Source organism: Amia ocellicauda, chromosome 1 (genome assembly GCF_036373705.1).
Source record: "Amia ocellicauda isolate fAmiCal2 chromosome 1, fAmiCal2.hap1, whole genome shotgun sequence".
Lineage (NCBI taxonomy): Eukaryota > Metazoa > Chordata > Actinopteri > Amiiformes > Amiidae > Amia > Amia ocellicauda.
In genome coordinates this window covers 23,442,215-23,460,193 of record NC_089850.1, presented here as the reverse complement: position 1 = coordinate 23,460,193, position 17,979 = coordinate 23,442,215, and positions in this window count along the sequence as shown.

Here is a 17,979-nt window from a genome sequence, read left to right as displayed (position 1 = left end):
TAAACTGGTATCTGTGGGCTATTGATCTTTTTGGGTGTTCCTCTTATCATAATGAACAGAAGTCAATGTGGACAATTGCCTGTTGCTAGCTTGACAAATCTACTTTGCTCAGTCTGCATATTATTATTATTTCTAATATAAAACATAATACAGTTTATATAAAACATTAATAACGGCTCTACAGACACAACACAGTAGAGCTCACTGTTGCCCCACTACTTGCTGTGCTGGTCAGGCAAAAGGGAGTGCTCCTGTGGTAAATGAGGGTGAATTCTAGCTTTGCACTCACCTCACACTGCATCAAAACGCCCATGTATTTATGGAAAATTCAAACATTTCAGAATGAAGAATGAAATTAAGTATATGTTACTTGCAGAAATCTTAGGAAATATACGCAATAACTTGAAACATGACACTATACTAATGATGAGTATTTATTGAGAATTTACATGTTTTATATTTATTATTAATAATATTATTGTTATTTTTATTTCTTGGCAGACGCCCTTATCCAGGGTGACTTACAACATAAGTGCAATACAAAGTGTAAGAATACAGTTAAGTACAAGGCATCAATCATTAAAAATTCAATGTAACTAAAACATAGCAATTCAAATACATTTTACAAATTCCAATTTACAATTTACACAAGTACAGTAAGTGAGGTCCTACATACTGGATGGTAAAAGCTAAGTGTTGTCAAGATGTAGGGTCACAGTCAAGGGCTACAGGAAAGGAAGCAAGGAGGAAAATAAGCAAAAACGCAAGAAGCAAAATAAAACTGTGAGAGCAGTCGCAGAGATTCCAAGGTCAGCGAGGCAGGAGAGGAGGATGGAGTGATCAACGGTGTCAAATGCTGATGGGGGAGGAGGAGGGGGAGGGGGGGTCAATCAGGGAGGAGAAGGTGGAGAAGAGTTTGCAGGGGTTGTTGACAGTGGATTCGAAGAGAGATTGGAAGTAAGACTTCTTGGCTGAGGTGAGAGAGGACGAGAAAGTGGACAGTAGGGAGCGGTAGACTTCGAGGGCAGCTGGGAGTTTGGTCCTTTTCCACTTTTGTTTGGCGGCACGCAGACTAGTTTGGGTTGAGCGGAGAACAGCAGAGAGCCAAGGCTGAGGAAGGGAGGGACGGGCAGGGAGGAGGTGAGGGAGGAGAACAAAGAGGAGGTAGCACAGTTGACAGATAGATGGGAAAACAGTCAATGGAAGGTAAGAGGGTGAGGGCAGTGGAGGCAAGGGTGGAGGGGGAGACAGAGCGGAGATTACGGCAGAAGGTGACAGAGGGAGTGGGTGGAGTGGGGAGGGAGGGGAGAGAAAGGGAGAAGGAGATGAAGTGGTGGTCTGAGATGTCCATGGGTGTCACGGAGAGTGTTGAAGGGGAGCAGACTCTAGAGAAGATGAGGTCTAGCTGGCGGCCAGTCCTGTGAGTTGGTGGAGATGGGGAGAGAGAGAAATTAAAGGAGTGAAGGAGAGGAAGAAATCCGGCGCAGTGGGAAGGATTGGAGAGGTGGATGTTGAAGTCTCCCAGGAGGATGGTAGTTGAGGACAGCGAGGGGAGGGAGGAGAGAAGAAAGTCAAGTTCATCCAGGAAGGAGGTGAGTGGACCAGGTGGACGGTAGAGAACTAGGAGGAAGAGGTGAGAGGGAGAGGTGATTTCCACTGCATGGAATTCAAAGTTGTGGGTCAAGATAGAGGAGAGAGAGGGGGGACAGAGAAGATGAGAGAAGGGGAGAGCAGGAGCCCTGTTCCTCCTTCCTGTCCGGTAAGATGAGGGGAGTGGGACAGGACGAACAGAGAAGATAAGGCAGCTGGAGTGGTTGAGTTATCTGGGGAGATCCATGTCTCGGTGAGAGCGAGGAAATCCAGAGACTGGTGGGAGGCGAAGGCGGAGATGAAGTCGGCCTTGTTGGAAGCTCAGTGGAAGTTCCACAGGCCTCGAGAGAGTGGAGTAGAGGGGAGGAACGAGGAGGGGGGATGCAGAGAGATGAGGTTGTAGGGATTAGGGTAACAATGGCGCACAAGTGCATGACGAAAAGACGGAGAGAGCAGGACGGGAATCGGAGAGATCGTCATGGTTGCCTGTTGTTGCTGTGCAGCGTCTCCTCGCAGTCTTCTCCTTGCTGGAGTCCCCGCAGCTAGAGTCCCTGCCCTTTGTAAGCATGGCCCTTCAAAAGGGGGGCACTGAAGGCTGCTGGCACTGACTGCTGGCGCAGAGGGGTGGGGGGCCGTTAAATACGACACCTATAACTACTTAGGACAGAAACACCTGTGTTGCGTTGAATGACACAAGGCTGGTCAGGATGGCCCTCCCTCCCACGCAGGACTGCTACTGGCCGCTTAATATCTGAATACAGACAAAGACAGTGCCAGATACATGCAGTTGCACTGAACAATAGCTTGTAGTAATGTTAAACAAATGCTAAATAATCACAGCCTACACAGTGTAACGCTTCTGATTGCAGACAGGGCGTGTCGAGTTACTTGCTGAATTCACTAACAAACAGTCGCTGCTCTTCCTACAAACAGGTGCAAGATATACAATTCATAGCTAAACAACAAACCACATAAACAGTTAGTGTAACTTAACTAAACAAGGAAACGCGAGAGAAAAGCGATACTTAGCTGCGGCGACATCTCAGCTGGCTTGCCCGAGAGTCCAGTGGGCAATTATTTATCCTAGTCTGCAATACTTTACTCTTTAGTCCAAAATTTCAGTCTCAGTGCTTTTCTCCTCATTCAGCAAAATATATACATTTTCCCTCTGCCAGACATGATGGGAATTTTAACTTAAAAGGTATTTACTTTATGGTCATTAATATAATAAATAAACCTGCATATGATTGTAGATAAACAATCAGTATCTGGTTATAACCGGTGTGCAATATAGTTTTGAAATATATACTTCAATTAATGCAGGTGTGTATTTTGAGGGGTGTTTACTATATCATAATAAAAATAATACCTGTAGAAAAGCAATAAAACACTGCCATCGGCTGGCATAACATTGAAGTTCCACTTGGAATTATTTGCTGACATTTCTTTGGGAACAGTTTGGGAATGTTAATGTTGTTATTATTACTAGTAATAATAATTCTTAATACATTTAATGTATTATGGTCTGATGTCATTTATCATATTATTATTGACTCTGACTATCTGTTCCTAAATGATTTGGGTTACATTTCACCTAAAAACACACCTGGACATAAGTAATGTATTTGCTCCACTTTAATTATTACGTCTCATTAATACAATTTGATTTAAACAATTGTAACAATAAAATAGTTCACCAGTGTTATTGTACTTTCCAAATACAAAAATGCAACCTGTTGGATTTTTTTTATTTTCAATAATATTATCTTTGAAGAAATACATTTTTCCATAATGGATATACATGGGAATTCTGTATCTTTAAAAATATATATTATACATTTATTTGCAACAGTTCGTATGTATAAATTGCCTATATAGTTTAATATTACCTAATAAAGCTAGATATACTGTTTACTGTTTCTTTCTACAGTAACAATCCCTGATAATCAATGCCATGATAAGCTGTGAAAAATAATGAACTTACTGTCAATGTTTACATATTTAATAGTATGATGGTTTATTATAATGTTATTTAAATTAAAATAATAAACAGTATTAAAATAAATACATAAATACACTGAATTAAAATTTGACTAGTTACATGAAATGCCACAGTTGAATATCATAAAAAAATATATTGTAGATAAAGGATATTTATTGTTTGTAGTTTCTCAAACATATAAATACATTTAATCTTTTCAACTTTGTAATAGAATGTATGTCTTGTTAAATTATCGCTTACGTTCATGACCTTTGTACATCGTAAACATTGAGCATCTAGTACTATGTTTATAACTTGCAAATGGTGGGGCATCAGAAAATGGATTTGACCCAAGCCTTATGCCTCGGCTTAAGCATTCGTGCCGTGCCGTGCCGTGCCAGGCGCATCCCAGAGCTTTTTTGTAATACCAGGCCGTTGTAGCAAGTCCGTCCCTGTTGTGGAAGAAGCAGAGCAATTGTGGGTTTGGTTTGTTTTTTAATAACAAACAGAAAACACTATAAGTGATACAGCCTGATGTGGAAAGGACTTTTGTGTCTATTTTATTCTTTATGCTTTACATGATTGGAGACAGCATAAAAAATACACGTTTATGTTACGAGATATTAGGAAGAGCTAAATGTGTATAGACAACTTTATATTTAGACAAGCATTACGTTACTGTAAGAAAATGTTTCCACGTGCAACAATAAAAATAAATATTTGCTCTTTCTTCTTCTTATTGTTATTATTGTAATCATCATCAAGATATGTGCTCGTACTGTAGATATGTATTTTAAACGGCATGACTTATTACTATTACTCTTACTATTAACTTATTACTCTTACTAGAGATTTGTAACTGCAAACGACACTTATTGCCGTATTATCTTTAATTTACTTTGCAGACGTCCTTAACCAGGGAAAGTTACAGTTGAAACAAAATGCACATTTCATGATTAATCATCCAGCCACAATATAGAGGGTTATAATTTAAAATGTGCACGTCTCAGTCATGGCATTTATGGACGCATTTAATAAACCAGTCCTTAATGTTTTAGAGGGAAACCTAGATCTCCTGTATTTATTAATTCATTCATTTAACTTGTAAATGGGCACATTAACTAAATCGTGTTCACCTTCATACTGATTGTCTCTGTGGGGCTGTTATACAGCAGACCTGCACACCATTCACAAAAACAACTGCACCATCCAGTTGTTCATAAAATATTAATCAAATCGGCCGCTACCGATCAGATTATTATCCTTGAGTTTATTTTTAACTAGTCACGGCACTGCAATGGGTCCTGTGAAATCCGTGTTCGGCAAGTTTCTAATAGACTCGGATATTAACTGTAAGCAGTAATTGTTTCTGTACGTGGATTTCACTCCATGCTACTAATAAAACTAATTTCTTTGTGATCCCACACGGCACTTGAGATTATATCTTCCGACATAACGTAGCTGATTTCTTCCCTGTCTGTCTACAAGTCAAGCACACATCTCCGCTTCTGAAAGCGAATCATTTCCTTAGTGGGCATGACGGACGCTTACGGCCACGTCTGGCAGCAGATAGTTAACCGGCTACAAAACCTGGACGTGTCCAGACACTTAAGCCAGTGGAAACACCTGTTTAAGTGTCTGGGGCTGAATGCATCTGCCAGTGGAAACGGGGCATTAGTCTTTAAGCAGGTGACAGACTCCAGTTTTAGAGAAATATAAATAAATGCACCAATCTAAAGGCAGCACTTTCAGTAAACATGCAACCAATAGAAAATGTTTACTAATTTATTAGACTGAACTTCTTATTCTAAATATCAATACAGAATAGTCAGCATGTGTAATGACTCATCAGTTTGTGTAATTCACATGTTGAATTTTAAACCCTTTGTTCGGCAAGTGAAGTAGTGCTCTTCTAATGCTCATGTCTTTATTCTTTCTTCAAATCTGAATTCAGGACAACATGAATTGGGAAACAATGCATTTTAAAAACATTATAAGCATTTGACACTACATACACCAGACCAACAGCAGCACTTATAAACAAGACATAATCATTTCTTGTCCTTACTGCTCATTGTCAATTATTTGTCAGGATCTTTACACATACTGCTCACAGCTTTCTAATTCTCAAACAACATGCAAATACCAAATTGACAGGACATGCACAGCCTCAAAGGAAAGACAGTTGCAAAAAAACAGGTCATTACATAATTTGCCATGTTTTTCTGTTTTTGACACTTCTGATTACCATGAATCCTGAGAGAATTTAAGCACCACTGATGTAGAAAAGCATGCAGAGGTGCTAATAGTGCCCTCTGGTTGGAACATTACGTTTGCATTATTGCAGTAAACAACATGATTATGAAGGTGTTTGTGCAGCTGTCTAAATCTAAACTAAATCCCTAAGACATGTGTTGATGAAGCTATGTTGGAAAACATTAAATGAGTTGCCACAAAGGAAGTCACCCTGCAAACATAAACTGGCCCTGTTAAGATTACAGGCAGGTGCTTTTGCCAGAGAGCCTTAACTGAAGATTTATTATTAAATTTTCATAATTTAAAGATGTACATGTTATTATTATTATTATTATTATTATTATTATTATTATTACAACTACTACTACTACTAATAATAATAATAATAATAATAATAATAATAATAATAATAATAATAGTATGTTATTATTTGATTAAACAACGACAGCTTCCTTGTTTTCTGATACCTTTATCCAAAGCAACCTACAAGGGTTATAATAATAATAATAATAATAATAATAATAATAATAATAATAATAATAATACTCTTGCTAAAGAAGACATGTTCTTATTGGGGCAGAATGTTTTTAAAAATTGAATATGTTTATATAACATAGTTATATTTTAATCACACAATCAATCTCATTTGAGATTAGCAATGTCTTTATAATAAATAGTAACATTTACAGCTACTGCAAAGTATTCTTTGTGCAGTACAGTGAAGCCCAGGAGCATTGTACAATAAAAGACAAACAAACTACAGCCTAAGCCAAAACCAGATACAAACTACAGGCTTTTGAGTGTTAAACCTTAACCTTTTTCTTTGCATGCATGTATTGCATATATTTCTCACTGTTGTTGACTTAACAGGGGGGTTATGATTGGCAAAAATAAACAAATAGCACAATTATCAAAAAAATGGCACTGCTGTCATACATTGGATCCCTCTCTCTCTGGAGCCATGTGTTAAACAGTGCACAGAGTTCTGGCAAGCATACTGAGTACTAGAAACAAATTAAATTAAAAATAATCTATAAAAATGGCTGGGTTTATATGTATTTCTTTAAGGGCAGGATCAACCACTTTCTCACAATTAAATGAGTTATGCTACCCAGGGCAGGAATAATACTGCTGTTGTGCAGGATATTAACAGTCAATATCCTTTTTATATGTCTAATGTTACTACCTACCAAAAGACCCAGGTGCAGGGATTGATGGTAATGGTATTGTATTACTTGTACCCCCCATACACATCCAGAGCCCTACACAGTTATTTTTTTTATTATCTAAGGTTTATATAAATAAATACTTATTTATATAATTTATACCAAATTATATTAACAGTGTACATGCTGCAGTAGGCCTGAAATGTATTCAGACTCTTGATGATGTACCACAACACATTTATTTGGAAATAATATTACAGTACTCAGTACTTTTTGATGCAAATAAATTTAAAAGTAAAGAAATGTAAGATAAATATTATACTAACGTACAAATATTACTCTCTCTCTCTCTCTCTCTCTCTCTCTCTCTCTCTCTCTCTATGTATATATAAATCTGGCCACATGGTACCAATATAATTGAGTCATTCAGATGTATTTTGCTGAAATCAAGCTGCTTCTTTTTATACAAGCAGTCCAGCAGCATATTTGGACCACAAAATTAAGCTTATTTTGAGAAGAAAGGCATGTCAACTGTGAAGCATTGAGGGTTGGATGCAGGGGTGGACTGGCAATCGGGAAGTGCGGGAGAATCCCGGTGGGGGGGTCTGTTTGGACCTGCGTGGGCCGCTGGTCTATATTTGATTGATTTATTTTATTTAATTTTTTCTTGCCTGTTACATCCTGAGAATGACACAGTTATTAACTGGGCATTCTTGCTCTCTCTCTCACGCACACATCATCATTCCAATCATCTCTTGTGTAAATCCAATATTGTAATATCTAAAGCGGAGGAGTGGCCACTCTCTGATTGGATATGCCAGGATTTTCTTACAATGGGATTGGTGTACACTCATGTAAGTCAAAGATCTTCTATAGTAAGAAGCAGTGTTGCCATATCCACAGTTTTCTCGACAAATTGGGCTACTTTGAAAACAATGAAAATTAAATGGTGAAAATGTATTGGTTGTGGGTGGTGGGTTTTTGGGCTACTTCTAAACCTCACTGTAGCTGCTGCATTTCTGCCCCATGGTGGACTGCGCTGGGAGACAGGGAAACAGCATGAATGGGGAGAGTGTGGGTGGGAGTGTGCGTGTATGTGAACAGAGCGCTGCATGCATCGGCAGTGCAACTGTAGTAGGAGCGCAGCAGGCAACAGCGAACAACAAGTGCTGTGTTACGGTGTGAGGGAACAACTAGCAGGGAGCACTAGTTAGCTAGCCACATACTTTGCATCATTAGATATGACAGTTTACATGTTTTATTCTCACCAGTACAGCCAGAAAGAAAAACAGAATAAATAATCATTGATTTCCTTTTCAGAAAAAGGGAAAGACAAAAAAAAAAAGGGTTGAACTTTGGTTTCTCTAGCTGGCTCGCTAGATAGCAAGCCAAACAACATTAGCTAAAAAGTTGAAGTCAGAGATTGAGAGAGCGTGAGCAGCAAAAGCGGAGCTGAGGAACAAGATGATTTTACGATAAACAAGCTTGCTGGGCTAAACACGATTCCACTGTAAAAATGTCAGGTAAATGTGCAAAATATGGAAGAAAATATTGCAAAAACTGGGAAAGAGAACATGGCATAATGGAATGGATTAAGAGTATCACGGCAGATGAAAGAAAAGCATACTGTAAATATTGCAAATCTGAAATATGAGCCCACCACGCAGATCTTATTTCTTATGCACAGAGAGAAAAACCCAAGAAAAATTCTGCTCCATTTTCCAATGCAAGGACATTGTTTGACCCAGCAAGCACCTCATTTGTAAGAGGAAATAACACAGTTAAACATCAGAGTTACAGATGGCTGCACATATTGTATGCCACTCCAGCATAGCAATAGCAAACGCGTTTGATTGGGTTGTTTAATTCTTCTTGGAGGCCGGACTTAGCTCTGAGGTGGTTTTATTTTGAAGTTAAAAACCGGGAAAAGAAGATTAGTGGAATTAGCAAACATTACCCTACCAGGCTGTAATTTTAATCGTGAAATGTAAGTACAATATATACTGTTTTATATATTTACATTTTGCATAGCATTAATACTGAGATTAACAAGAATAATTAATAATTTTGAAGAGTGATTATTAACATGTACAGTTCAGGCTTAAACATTTATTACATAAAATAGGACCAGGCATCTTTGCTGGTACAGGGGGGAGAGTATTTAAATATATGTAGTTGGTTAAATATATTTTTAGAAATGCATATCAATATGTATTAAGCTAGGTAGCTGACATTGCTATTATAAATAAAGCCTTATACTGGCAAAAAATCCTTCCATACACACCCTGTTTCTTGTCTTGTCTTGAACAGAGCAGAGCTGTGTGTGTGTGTCTGCTCAGGAGAACCTGCTGATCTTTCCAAAGATGTTGGCATTCTGGCTAGCAAGTGTATTGACTTTAAAAGCATTGCCAACAACGTTTCAACATTGAGTGCTGATTCCAGCACCATGTGCCTTGTGCTCCTTGTGCTCCTTGTGCCTCTGTCTTCTCTCTCTCTCACTCGCTCCCAGTCCTGTCTCTTGCTCAGCATTCTTGATCCCGACCATCGCCTGTGACCTCGACTACGTCCTAGCCTAGCCGTTTTGTCTTATTGCTACCTCCACTAGCACTGCACCTGGTTCCTAGCTCCCGTGCCCTACGGTCCTCCTTGTGAGACCGTTACAGTTCATATGCCTGGAATTAACTTACACCAATGGAATCACTATTTATATCTTCTATTGACTATTAACCACTGTCATAACACCTCTGATACCACGTGTCAACATGTTAATGCAATTCTCACAGGCCCAGAGAAATTCAGCTCTATTTATGTGTTCACAAAGGAGATAAAACACCATAACAAGAATACTTATGTGCTGGATTTTATTGTTTTCTAGGAACAATCTGAACAAAATCACAACTACATAATCCACACAGTTGGAAAGCTTTGACTTAGTCACACATGGTTTGGGTAGAAACCTTCTGAATGTATATAGTTGCATTCTTGACCAGTGCCTGAAAGAAAGGGAGAAGATTTTGCAAGGAAAGTTGCAGTGACTGTAATTTGTCTTAAGCACTTAAATTGTTTGTTTCAGCGAAAACAACTTTTTTGTTAACTGTAATGCATTGTAAATGATTGTCATACATATTTTCCTTTTCCTTTTTATTTGTTTTTATGTGCATTGTGAAATACAGTGAGGGAAAAAAGTATTTGATCCCCTGCTGATTTTGTACGTTTGCCCGCTGACAAAGAAATTATCAGTCTATAATTTTAATGGTAGGTGTATCTTAACAGTGAGAGACAGAATAACAACAAAAAAATCCAGAAAAAAGCATTTCAAAACAGTTATAAATTGATTTGCATGTTAATGAGGGAAATAAGTATTTGATCCCCTATCAATCAGCAAGATTTCTGGCTCTCAGGTGACTTTTATACAGGTAACAAGCTGAGATTAGGAGCACTCTCTTAAAGGGAGTGCTCCTAATCTCAGCTTGTTACCTGTATAAAAGACACCTGTCCACAGAAGCAATCAATCAATCAGATTCCAAACTCTCCACCATGGCCAAGACCAAAGAGCTGTCCAAGGATGTCAGGGACAAGATTGTAGCTCTACACAAGGCTGGAATAGGCTACAAGACCATCGCCAAGCAGCTTGGTGAGAAGGTGACAACAGTTGGTGCGATTATTCGCAAATGGAAGAAACACAAAATAACTGTCAGTCTCCCTCCGTCTGGGGCTCCATGCAAGATCTCACCTCGTGGGGTTTCATTGATCATGAGAACGGTGAGGAATCAGCCCAGAACTACACGGGAGGATCGTGTTAATGATCTCAAGGCAGCTGGGACAATAGTTACCAAGAAAACAATTGGTAACACACTACGCCGTGAAGGACTGAAATCCTGCAGCGCCCGCAAGGTCCCCCTGCTCAAGAAAGCACATGTACAGGCCCGTCTGAAGTTTGCCAATGAACATCTGAATGATTCAGAGGAGAACTGGGTGAAAGTGTTGAGGTCAGATGAGACCAAAATCAAGTTCTTTGGCATCAACTCATCTCGCTGTGTTTGGAGGAGGAGGAATGCTGCCTATGACCCCAAGAACACCATCCCCACCGTCAAACATGGAGGTGAAAACATTATGCTTTGGGGGTGTTTTTCTGCTAGGGGACAGGACAACTCCACCGCATCAAAGGGACGATGGACGGGGCCATGTACCCTCAAATCTTGGGTGAGAACCTCCTTCCCTCAGCAAGGGCATTGAAAATGGGTCGTGGATGGGTATTCCAGCATGACAATGACCCATAACACACAGCCAAGGCAACAAAGGAGAAGAAGCACATTAAGGTCCTGGAGTGGCCTAGCCAGTCTCCAGACCTTAATCCCATAGTAAATCTGTGAAGGGAGCTGAAGGTTCGAGTTGCCAAACGTCAGCCTCGAAACCTTAATGACTTGGAGAGGATCTGCAAAGAGGAGTGGGACAAAATCCCTCCTGAGATGTGTGCAAACCTGGTGGCCAACTACAAGAAACGTCTGACCTCTGTGATTGTCAACAAGGGTTTTGCCGCCAATGTATAACTTTTTTGAAATGCCTTTTTCTGGATTTTTTTGTTGTTATTCTGTCTCTCACTGTTAAAATACCATTAAATTATAGACTGATAATTTCTTTGTCAGTGGGAAAATGTACAAAATCAGCAGGGGATCAAATACTTTTTTCCCTCACTGTATATATACACTCACCTAAAGGATTATTAGGAACACCATACTAATACTGTGTTTGACCCCCTTTCGCCTTCAGAACTGCCTTAATTCTACGTGGCATTGATTTAACAAGGTGCTGAAAGCATTCTTTAGAAATGTTGGCCCATATTGATAGGATAGCGTCTTGCAGTTGATGGAGATTTGTGGGATGCACATCCAGGGCACGAAGCTCCCGTTCCACCACATCCCAAAGATGCTCTATTGGGTTGAGATCTGGTGACTGTGGGGGCCAGTTTAGTACAGTGAACTCATTGTCATGTTCAAGAAACCAATTTGAAATGATTCGACCTTTGTGACATGGTGCATTATCCTGCTGGAAGTAGCCATCAGAGGATGGGTACATGGTGGTCATAAAGGGATGGACATGGTCAGAAACAATGCTCAGGTAGGCCGTGGCATTTAAACGATGCCCAATTGGCACTAAGGGGCCTAAAGTGTGCCAAGAAAACATCCCCCACACCATTACACCACTACCACCAGCCTGCACAGTGGTAACAAGGCATGATGGATCCATGTTCTCATTCTGTTTACGCCAAATTCTGACTCTACCATCTGAATGTCTCAACAGAAATCGAGACTCATCAGACCAGGCAACATTTTTCCAGTCTTCAACTGTCCAATTTTGGTGAGCTTATGCAAATTGTAGCCTCTTTTTCCTATTTGTAGTGGAGATGAGTGGTACCCGGTGGGGTCTTCTGCTGTTGTAGCCCATCCGCCTCAAGGTTGTACGTGTTGTGGCTTCACAAATGCTCTGCTGCATGCCTCGGTTGTAACGAGTGGTTATTTCAGTCAAAGTTGCTCTTCTATCAGCTTGAATCAGTCGGCCCATTCTCCTCTGACCTCTAGCATCAACAAGGCATTTTCGCCCAGAGGACTGCCGCATACTGGATGTTTTTCCCTTTTCACACCATTCTTTGTAAACCCTAGAAATGGTTGTGTGTGAAAATCCCAGTAACTGAGCAGATTGTGAAATACTCAGACCGGCCCGTCTGGCACAAACAACCATTGCTTAAATCACCTTTCTTTCCCATTCAGACATTCAGTTTGGAGTTCAGGAGATTGTCTTGACCAGGACCACACCCCTAAATGCATTGAAGCAACTGCCATGTGATTGGTTGGTTAGATAATTGCATTAATGAGAAATTGAACAGGTGTTCCTAATAATCCTTTAGGTGAGTGTATATGTAATTTTTGTATGTTCTATGGCTCTACAATAAGTGAATGCACTCAAGGTTACAAATGCTCATGTGGAGAACGTATGATGGGGACGAACTGCCGTGGGGACGAACTGTTATAGGGGCCAATTACCGCAGGGACCAGTTATCGCGGGGACCAATTATCAGTTGGACCAATTATCGCGGGGACCAATTATCAGTAGAAAGTAGTCTTTTCCAAACAGATTTTCCACTGGTTTGAAGGCTCCAAGGTTGTGCACAAAATCTTCTTTGCAAGCAGGGTTTTCCATCCTAGTTACTTGAATACAAAGTCTTTGAGGAAAGCATGGCCCTGTTAATTTCCAAGGGTTAAGTTTCTTAAGACTCGATAGCTATTTAATAGCTGTTTCAGTAAATCTTCCACTAGGGAAAGGGGAACGAGGTATGTGGGGATCTGTCCCTTAGCTAAGCTACCAACAGTGGCACTAATCTCTCTGAGTAAGTCCTGCATTAGCATCCTAACTTTTTGCACGTATGTATAGTCCCATTCAATCACGTCAACAATCCTACCTACGGTATGGAGAGTGTGATTGAGTACAGTACAATGGAGGTTAACAGTGAGAATGGTAATTTTCAAAGTCTTGCCCATGTTTTGAAACAGCTTTTGATGCTGTTCAAGCTTCAGACTAACCCCTGGCATCGCTTCCTGTAATTCCTGCACGTGTTTCCTTAGGGTGTTGAGTGTCACTGTATTGGTGGTAAATAAGCCAGCTGAAAACAGCGAGCCAATAGTGGAGGCGGCTGCTAGTATACCCCCTAAAAACCTTTTTGGCCAGTTCACTCCAATGACCTCACTCTGAGTAACAGTAACGTTCTTGAGTTGTGTTAAAAGGTGTATGGTGTCAAGCTGAGCATGCCAAATTGTATCCTTTGCCCACATTTTGCCATAAGAGGAGACCTTGTTGTCCATCTGCACATGTTTTCGATACGCATCGCTAGGATCCAACCTAACATATACTCTCTGAGTGTATGTTTTACAGTTTGTGATCAACAATCCCGGGGCGTCTTGAAGGACAATGACCGTGGCCGGCCCGGGTTCCACAATCTCAGAGGCTTGATCCAGCAGACCATCACAGTCAACCAAGTTGTCACTACAGCTGTCATTCTGCAACATACCATTGGTGGTACCATGCCTTACACTGTATTACCTTCAAAACAGGAACATTGCATGTATGAGCCATAAAATAACAATTACTACCTAAACATTTACTGCTGACCTTACTTACATAACAGGGGTAGGGGGGGGGAGTTCCTTACTCAGTCACTGGGTTACCTCAGGCTCCCCCCTTTCCCCAGTAGGAGAACGGTATGGCCTGATTTGAGGTGCACCCATTTGTACACTGGAGTTCTACTTCCTTTCACTATTTTAAAGCGGTATGCTACTGGAGAAACTTTGTTGACTATTTAATAGGGGCCTGACCAATTCGGCAAGAATTTCTTGGCTGTTCCCACAGGTTTCGTGAAGTTGTAATAGAGCACTGTGTCCCCCACCAGGTATTCCCTGCTGGTGGCTTTTTGGTCGTAATATGCTCATTGACCCTCAGCACTCCTCTCTAAGTTCTCCTGAGCCAAAGCAAAGGTTTCTCGGAGGTGCCCTTTTAAGTCACATATTGCCACAAATTGCTGTGCTGTGACAGCACTGGCGACACTCTTGTCCTCGATCCTGTACAGGTGGTGTAGGGGAAGGGTCATCCATTAGGATCAGGGGCAGTTTAATGTCCCAGTCACGGCCGTTGGTGGAAACGTATTTCCTCAAGATGCCTACTATGGTCCGATTTGCCCTTTCCATCTGTCCTGAGAATTGGGGATGGTAAGAGATGTGCAGCTTGGCTTAATGCCTAACATCTTCCACAGTTCTCTCATGACAGCAGCTGTGAAGTGTGTTCCCCGGTCAGAATCCACTGTCATAGGGAGTCCCCGCCTGCTGAATACAAGGTTCATCAGCAAGACCGCTGTGGTCTCTGCTGTGTCATTTGTCGCCGGGGGCACTCCACCCACTTAGTGAATGCACATGTGATCGTGAGGAGGTACTTGTTCCCATGGGAGGATTTGACTACTGGGCCTACACAGTCCACTTGGAGGTTGGACCAGGGGAATGTCATGCCCTTCCTTTGGAGGGGTGCTCTATGCAGTGGTCGAGAAGGTTGAAACTGGCAACAGATCAAACACCACTTCACATAGTTGGAGACGTCTCGTCTCATGTGTGGCCAGTAGGCCACCAGGTCAGTGTCAAAAGGCTGTCTGCCTAGGTGCACTACCTGGGGGCTGGCCTCAACGACCTGGCGGGCGTCGCGGGCTCCACTCTGGGTCATGACCTTGGGGAGGAAGCCATTCCTCCTTGAACTGCCAAGGTTCGCCAGTGAGTGCACCAACTTTTGCCAACCTGTCGGCTTTGTCGTTGCCGACTTTATCTTGTCCCGGTTCCTGTGAATGCCCTTTTACTTTGCACCAATAAACCTTTATGCCAAAAGTTTATGGCTGGCCAGGAACAATTCTGCGTGCTTTACTGTAGAACCATGTCGGAAATAAGTGGAGAAGTCGCGGAGACAAAGCAAACAGAACTTTAATCGAGCCGGCTCGGAACCCCCACGTCAGAAATATTTCCTTCAGTGAGGCTTAATGTTTACAAACATGAGTACAACTTTATAGGAAAAATGACGTAACATCTTATGGCCGTTCATCCAATCGGAAGATACAGGTCCGGGTCCGTTTACGATCTGTCCTCCCATGAAGAGGTGATGGATACAAAAAGCAGATGTCTTGTAGATCTGTAGGCTATTTCAGCACTGTGTAATCTTTCATTATTGAAAGGAGATTGTAACAAACCAACCTTGTTGACCCTTTACTTGTCCTGCTAAATCTAATCTGCTCAGTCTGTATACAAACTACTTCTAATGCTAGTATTAATATAAAACATTATATAATTATCACAAAACACTTTCTTCAACATCCTATACAGAGTCTTCATTTACCTCTCTTCCCCAAGCATTTCTCATCTCGTTCAACCTCCAGTGGGGAAAGTGGGAAACAATGCTATGCCTGGCATAGTTGGAGTCACTGCAGATAACCAGTTCTCTTATGTTATGCTCCACAGCCTGTTGGAGAGTAATTAGCACACCTGCCAGCTCTGCATACTGGCTAGTTTTAGAGCCCAACTGGTAGTGGGTGGGCCCACAGGGAATGTTATTCTCCCACATCAGTCCCACCCCTGCCTGTACTTGGTGTTCTTTCCGAAAGGAGCAGCCTTCGACATATGCTCTGGGCAATTCTGGACACACATTGTCATCATAGTAATGATGACTTGTTGGAGGGAATACAGCAGTCATGATTGCAGGGATGTTCTGAACCTGGTCCTTTGTACCACACTCTTGACCCTGGGCTAGCCCTTGTCCCAAGTACATTTTCAGATTTCTGGCATAGCGCACATCTATCTCATAACCCTGCAGGGCCAGGAGACAACTCGACTACTATACACTCTACCTTCCCTCAGTCTTTGACTGTTAAGGAACAGGACTGGCAGGTGGCAGGTCTCTATAATAATATTTTGACCCCCGATATAGCTGCGAAAATGTTCAACAGCCCAGACGGTGGCTAACAAGGCCTTCTCACAGTCCGAGGACTTCTGTTGTACACTGCTGAAAGCTTTGCTGGTGTAGGCTACTACGCACTTCTCTTGGTCGTACCTCTGAGACAGGGCAGCACTGAGGGAGTGTTGTGAGAATCCTGCCTCAATGTAAAACTGTTTGTTTTTGTTCAGGTATGCCAGGCAAGAGGCTGTGCTGAGCCTGAGCTTCATTTCCTGCACTGCTTGCTCCTGTTCAGGTCCACATACAAAAGCTTTGTCCTTTTGTAACAGCTTGTGTAAGGGTTTAGCGATCTCCGCATAATCCTCAATGATCTGTCGGGAATAGTTACATACCCCCAGAAAACTCAGCAGCTCCGAGATATTGGTGGGTGACCTAATGTTTTGGATTGCTTGAATTCTGTTTGACTGTGGTTTGATGCCCTCGGCTCCGACTAGGAGTCCCACATAGTTTACCCGAGTCCAGCACCACTGTCCTTTTTCAAGTGACAGCTTTGCTCCGGCTTGGGAAAGTTGGGTGAGTACATGCCTAACCTCTGCCATGTGGTCTGGCCATGTCTGACTCCGCATAAGGATGTCATCGACATATATCAAATTGCCTCGAGCTGCAGCGTCACTCATTGCCTTGTGTAGGAAAATGTTGAACTCAGCGGGGGAATTTGAATAGCCAAACGGGCACCTGTTCCACGTGAACTGCCTATTTCCAAAAAAAAAAGCCAGTTTATATTGATCTGCCTGGTCCACCTTCATGGTCCAGAACCCATTTGCTAAGTCCACTGTAGTGAAATACTTCGCAGACGTGATCTTAGCTAGTTCCTGATCCAAATGAATCATTGGCCAACGTGACAACGGCACCTGCTTATTCAGCTGGCGATAATCAATTGTCAACCGCCACTTTCCATTGTGTTTCAGTCCGGCCAGAGAGGGGAGTTGTAAGTTGAGTTACACTCCCTGATTATCTGCCGCTCCAGGAGGAAATCTAGCGTCTCCTGAATTGATTCGAACGCAGTTAAGGGGATCCTATTCTGTCGAATATATGTGGGCTGAGCATTCGGGTCAATTGGACTGCAGACGGTGTGCAACTCAGTGACTCCACAGTCGTAAGAGTCTGTGGAAAAGACTCCCCTATATATATTGGTTGTGTTCTTGTAGTGCCGCAGATCCGTGCAGATCTGCAGAATTGCACCGATCCCATTGGCGGAGTCACGCAGATCTGTCATTGTCAGCCAATCACAGACAAGAAATAACAAATCCCACCCTCCCGTCAATCTTCATTACAGCTACATAGAGAGCCAATCAACCATACAGGCTTTAAAATAAAATCATTATTATTATTATTATTATTATTATTATTATTATTATTATTATTATTATTATTTCAACTATTGAAATATATATCATCTTTAAAATAGTTTAATTTTTGAATATTCGGTCTCATCCTATATATTAAATAACT